This window comes from Miscanthus floridulus, chromosome 18, assembly GCF_019320115.1.
Source record: "Miscanthus floridulus cultivar M001 chromosome 18, ASM1932011v1, whole genome shotgun sequence".
In the NCBI taxonomy this organism is placed as follows: Eukaryota; Viridiplantae; Streptophyta; class Magnoliopsida; order Poales; family Poaceae; genus Miscanthus; species Miscanthus floridulus.
The window spans coordinates 17,351,098-17,357,164 of NC_089597.1; the positions used below are offsets into that span (position 1 = coordinate 17,351,098).

A 6,067-nucleotide genomic window follows, 5' to 3' on the forward strand; every position below is an offset into this window, starting at 1 on the left:
GTGCGGCACGGCTCTCCCGAAAAAAGAGCTAAATGGATTAGCTGCAGCTATCTCCGGCTATAGCTAAGAGGCTTAGCCGGAGATTTAAAACCTTGGCTCTTGCCCATGCTGATGTTTGCCTGTTGTTTGATCCGATTTTTAGCGCAGCTGATATTTCTTTTGAACCAGAACAACAGAGATATGGCTCTATTCGTTTCGCTGAAATTTGACTTATGTTGATTTGTTGTGAGACAAAAACATCATTCGTTTCATAAAAAATACTGCTGAAGCAGTTCGAGCGATTCTAGTCTGATTTTTGTTCAATGCTCTGAAGCTGACAGAGGCTCGTCCACAGAAGGCGTACGTCCAAAAGACAAAGACTCTGACCCCCGTGGAACTCTGCTTCCAAAAATCGGTGGCATTATAGCTGCCACCCGGCCCTTACGAGGATGACAGCTTGCCACTAGAATCATATATGCCAAATCTAATCCCATGCATGTATCTAACGGAGACAACTCCTCAGTCCCAATTATCCAGTCGCCACGCCAGCTATAGTCTGGAACTAAGCATTTTTGCTCCATCAATCGGTTTCCAAGCAGCCGTGTTCCGAGGTAGAGTGGTTTTATTAGAGACAAGTTGGTCCCGAGAATAATATAATGGCGTTTAATTAGCATGACGACAGAAACAGTCTTGGCAGCATGAGGAAGCACGTGCCGTAGACTCCGAGACGCGATGCCTCTGCTGAGAATGGACGAGGGCCAATATAGAGCGGCATCCATGGTGTTGCTGTGATGAATTCCGTGGAAACAAACCATGTCTCTGGCCCAAGGACAAACAGGAGCTTGAGCGTCGCACGTAGCTAGCTAGCAAGTACCTGCTGGACCTCCCTCTTCGCCGGCCGGCGGCGCCCGATGCCTATGCAGAGCACCAACAGATTGCAGACACGACGCATGGCTTGGTCATCACTTACGGGTAAGATTTCATGTTACCCCTCGATCGTGACAATAACTGAATGTTTAGGACTAGAGCGTACTAATACAATTGCACGGTTCTGTCTGCGTGCAACTAGCTAATCAACTATAGGCAGCTAGAGATGTAATAAAAGAATTCTTTGTATACTCACCACACACAATTGAAACGACTACGCTTAAAAAACTACTACAGCAATCTGCACTAACACTGATGTTGCTGCTTCAGCACAGTGCTTCTGGCTTGTTTGGCGACTGTTTTTTACAGCCATTGATGTTGCTGCTTCAGCAGCTGCCTCTCAGAGAAGCACTGTGCTAATAGCCAGCTGCTGCTGCTTTTACAAGCAGCCGAACGTAGAAAAATTTCCTATTCATCCTGTACTTTTTTTTCTTGAAATTGAACTGATTGATGTGAAATTATACATAATTCCTCTGAAATTCATACATGATTTCTGTGAAATTCTTCCATTCCAAACAAATATATATTATTTATTTGCTCAATCAATCGTTTCACGATGTGCAGGTAATACGAAGTTATTACTAGCAGTTGTTATTGTGGCCGCGACCCTGTTCCTGGAGCATACTACTGCTGCAGCTGATGGGACTACAGCAGCCACCAGAACCAGAAGCATGGCTTTGCCAGGTTGCCCAGACAACTGCGGCGACACCGTCATCCCCTACCCGTTTGGCACCAAGCACGGGTGCTTCCGGGAAGGCTTTAACGTCACATGCGACAACAATAATCAAGCTGCATACCTCGGGGGGTTTGCCATCAGGAGCCTAAAGGTTTCGGGGATCAATCTCAGCCAAGGCGAGGCCCTCGTCCAGAAGCGCATAACCATGTGGTGCATCAATGATACGGATGTGCAGAGCCCCAGCTTCAAGAGGATAGCATCGACGACAGTGCCACGGAGTGCACTAGCATGGGCTGTTGCCAGACTTCCATCCCATGTAACCTTAGGTCTTTCACAAACTCCTTACCACCAATGGGCAATGGTTCTTCTCCGGCTGCCAAAAATTTCAGCCCATGCAGTTACGCCTTTGTTGCTGAGCAGAACTGGTTCAATTTCAGTACCTCCTATGCTAATTCCAAAGAATTCGGACAACTGTATTGAACTCAGTTCAGTGGGGTTCCTATGGTGCTCGACTGGGTCCTCGGAAATGAGAATTGTGTGGAAGCCATGACAAAGCAGCCGTCGACATATGCATGCCTCGCCGAGAAGAGCATATGCGTCGACACGCCCAATGGCCTGGGGTATCGATGCAACTGGTGTCCAGGTTACGAGGGCAATCCTTACATACCACAAGGGTGTCAAGGTCAGAATTAATGCACGTACAACTTTCTAATTTTTTCCTCTTCGATCGTACCGATGCATCATACATGCACTGATGTGTGCATATATTCTGGTGTGGCTTAATTACCTTTTTTATGCTAATATTGATTCCCCTCTCTCGGTTAATGTGTGTGCAGACATCAATGAAAGTGATAATCCATCCATTTATCCTTGTAAAGGTACTAAATGTCATAACACCGATGGAAACTACACCTGTTCATGCAAACCAGGAACTCATAGTGACGATCCGAAGAACATACCATGCACTGGGAGCAGGGGCAGCAGCAAGATGGTCATAGGTAATAACCCACCAAAAGGAGATGAAACTCTGTGATTTGATCTTAGTGTGTCAATTCTGATACAATTTAATATCAACACTTCTTCCTTATTTCAATAGATATATGGGCATGCAAAAAGTTCACTCCACCAGTTGAATTGACGATATATAGCCATGCATCCATTTTCAGGAATTTCATTATGCTTGATCCTCATCGTTGTTTGTATCTTCATTCTACTAAACGTGTGTCAGAAAAGGAAGCTGGCAAAAGACAAGGAGAGGTTCTTCGTTGAAAATGGTGGAATGATACTATATCAACAAATTCTCTCTAGACAGGTTGAAACAGTAACAACATTCACCTTAGAAGTTCTCAAGAAGGCAACAAACAATTTTGACAAGAGCAGGGAACTGGGTAAAGGGGGCCAAGGCACTGTCTATAAGGGCATTCTGAGTGACAAAAAGGTAGTAGCTGTGAAGCGCTCCAAGGTTATCAACATGTCCCAAAAGGAAGAATTTGTGCAGGAGATTATTATACTTTCACAAATCAACCACAAGAATGTGGTCAGGCTTCTAGGCTGCTGCTTAGAAGTGGAAGTACCCATATTGGTGTATGAATTCATCCCAAATGGCACTCTGTTTCATTATATTCATGGCAACCACGATAATAGACCACCCATTTCGCTTGAAGTTCGTCTCAGGATTGCCCAAGAGTCTGCTGAAGCACTGGCATATATGCATCTCTCTATCAACCATCCCATAGTCCACGGCGATGTCAACTTGTCAAGTCTCTTAATATTCTCCTAGATGAAAACGATATGGCAAAAGTAGCTGACTTTGGGGCGTCAAGGATGCTTCCCAAGGATGCGATTCAGTTAATGACGATGGTACAAGGAACCTGGGGTTACCTAGATCCAGAGTACCTGCAAGAGCGAAAACTTACAGAGAAGAGTGATGTTTACAGCTTTGGGGTTGTGCTTCTTGAGCTAATTACTAGGAAAAAGGCAATATACTCTGAAGGCCCTGAGGAAGGAGAAAGCCTAGCATCATCCTTCCTACATGCAATGAAACATAACAGAGTTGAAGGCATCTTGGACACACGCATAATGGGTGAGGAAATGGTGGAACTTCTACAAGAAGTTGCTGAGCTAGGGAGACAGTGCTTGAGCGTCAAGGGGGAGGATAGGCCTTCCATGGCCCAAGTAGCCGACAAGCTGAAAGCTGTTCGCACTAGTTGGAGGGAGCTATTGCTATTGAAGCGTTATAAATCTGATGTAATTGAGAGGTCAAGCGTGACTTCCGACGTGTCCCCATGTATGTACTCAACATCGCAAACATCATCGATGGACATAGAAATAGCAAATGCATACCATGCAAGTAGTAGTAGTACCTGCACGGCATGAGAATTTTCATATATAGACGCAACCATGTACCACATACAACTTAGAGTTGCTGTTTGAAGATACTTTCCTTCTGTATCGATGTTGGCATTTTTTTCCTTTAAGTACTACTACTTTGCGATAGATGTTGCATACGGGTGACCGTCCCGTCCGGACACGCCACCCGTGGGCTCGCGGAGCTGCGTGGCCCGCTCCCTCTCATGACCCATCAAAAACTACTCTCCATCATTGAGAATGGACGCATTTCTTTTCTTCCTAGCCGACACCGCTCCTCTCCATTGCGTGCGTCGCTCGCTACCTCCATGACCGGCAGCGGCCCTCTCATCTACATCGTGTGCGCCGCCGGCTCCCTCCCTGGCTGGCGGCGGCGACCTCCCCCACCGCGGCATCCTCCTCCCCCACCCCGGCGGTGCCTTCTCCCACACCAGTGGCTCGTTCACGCACCCCGACATCCTCCTCCCCCACCCCGACGGCTCCTTCCCCTGCCCTGGCGTCCTCCTCCCCCACCCAGGTGGCACCCCTCCCTCAACACCGGCATCCTCCCCCACAAGGAGCTCCCAATGCCCTCAGATCCGGCGGCCATGGCGCTCCCTGCGCCAGGCTCTCTCTCCCCCCTGTGTTTTCAATTGTTTCAGACGTTTCAGAGGTATGTTGCAGTTGAATCATATGGATGTTGCAAAAGTAGATCAGGGAGATGTTGCTTATGTTGCAAGTGCTTCAAAGCCTTGTTGCAAGCATTTGTTCAAAATGTTTAACCTGTTTCTAGACGTATGTTGCAATCATTCTGATCTGGATGTTTCATATACTTCGCACAAATGTTGCAGTAATATGTTCTAAGTGTTTCAGTTGCTTCAGTCTTATGTTGCAGCAGTTGTTCCATGTTTCAAGTGTTTCATTCGAGCGTTGTTTTTCATATGCTTCAGACAAATGTTGCAATAATATGTTCCTAATGTTTTATCTACTTTAGTCTTATGTTGTAGCAGTTGTTCTATGTTGTTGCAAGTGTTTTATTCGAGCGTTTTATGTTGTTCGGCTGGGGGGAGTGAGTCGGAAGACGGGGGCGCGTGGCTCGTCGGGGGCCTAGCGGGATGGAGGCGCAGGGGCCGGCGGACAAGGGTGCTAGGGTTAGGGGGGCGCTGGGGCGTACTCATCGCGCGCGTGGGGCGGTGCGAAGGCGGACGCGGTGGGCTGCGGGACGAGCTGGGGGCGCGCGGCTCGTCGAAGGGCTAGCGGACTAGGCCAGGGCCGTGCTGGGGGCGTACGCATGGGGCGGGGGCAAAGGCGAAAGTGGATGCGGGGGGTTGAGCACTTGAGCGGGCGTCCGGACGCGCGTGGTGCGCCGGACGTCCGGGCACTAGATTAGTCGGGTAAAGATCTTGTCTCCAGCGGCACTGCCATAATCAGGTCATCTACATAAAACCCTGACTTTTGGACTCTATTTTTTCACTCTTGGAGATGCTCTTAAGTTGCTATCCCGGGATGCAGAAGATGGGAGACGTTGATCATGGTCGTCTTCCTGAAGGTTGGCTGGAGCTTCATGAATCATATCGAAGCCTAATGTTTTTGCTTTGTTCGTTGCACCCATTAGTTGGGCTAAACTTTTCTTTTTTTTTCCTTGGTCGTCTAGGCCTTATGTCGTTGGTGTTTTTATGTGACTACTATTAGCTGTGTATCATCCAGTCTAGAACTTTCGTTCCATTATCTAAAGTTAGTTGTTATCTCAGTACATAGGGTTCATGGACTAGTTTTTGGTAAGAGAAGCCTGGATTTATAACTATTAGCAATCTTTTGTGGACAATAGTAAAAGCTTCCATCCAAGTTAAAAAAAAACAAACTTCCATCCTTCGCAAAAAAAAGCTTCAATCACAGCACGAGATTGCCGCGCATACATGGAGTATTAAATATAGACTAAAAATAATTAATTGTACAGATTGCGACCAATTTGTGAGACGATTTTTTAAGCCTAATTAGTCCATGATTTGACAACGTGATGCTATAGTAAACATGTCGCGAATTAATTATGTTTAATAAATTCATCTCGCGGATTTCTTAGAACTTCTGTAATTTATTTTATTATTACTATCTAAACACTCGATATGACACCTAAAATAA

General features: G+C 46.6%; 1 pseudogene; it reads left to right on the plus strand.

The window, feature by feature from the left end:
• The first annotated feature begins 790 nt into the window (after positions 1-790).
• LOC136521630 (wall-associated receptor kinase 5-like) lies at positions 791-3,986 on the plus strand (annotated as a pseudogene).
• The last annotated feature ends 2,081 nt before the right edge of the window (positions 3,987-6,067 follow it).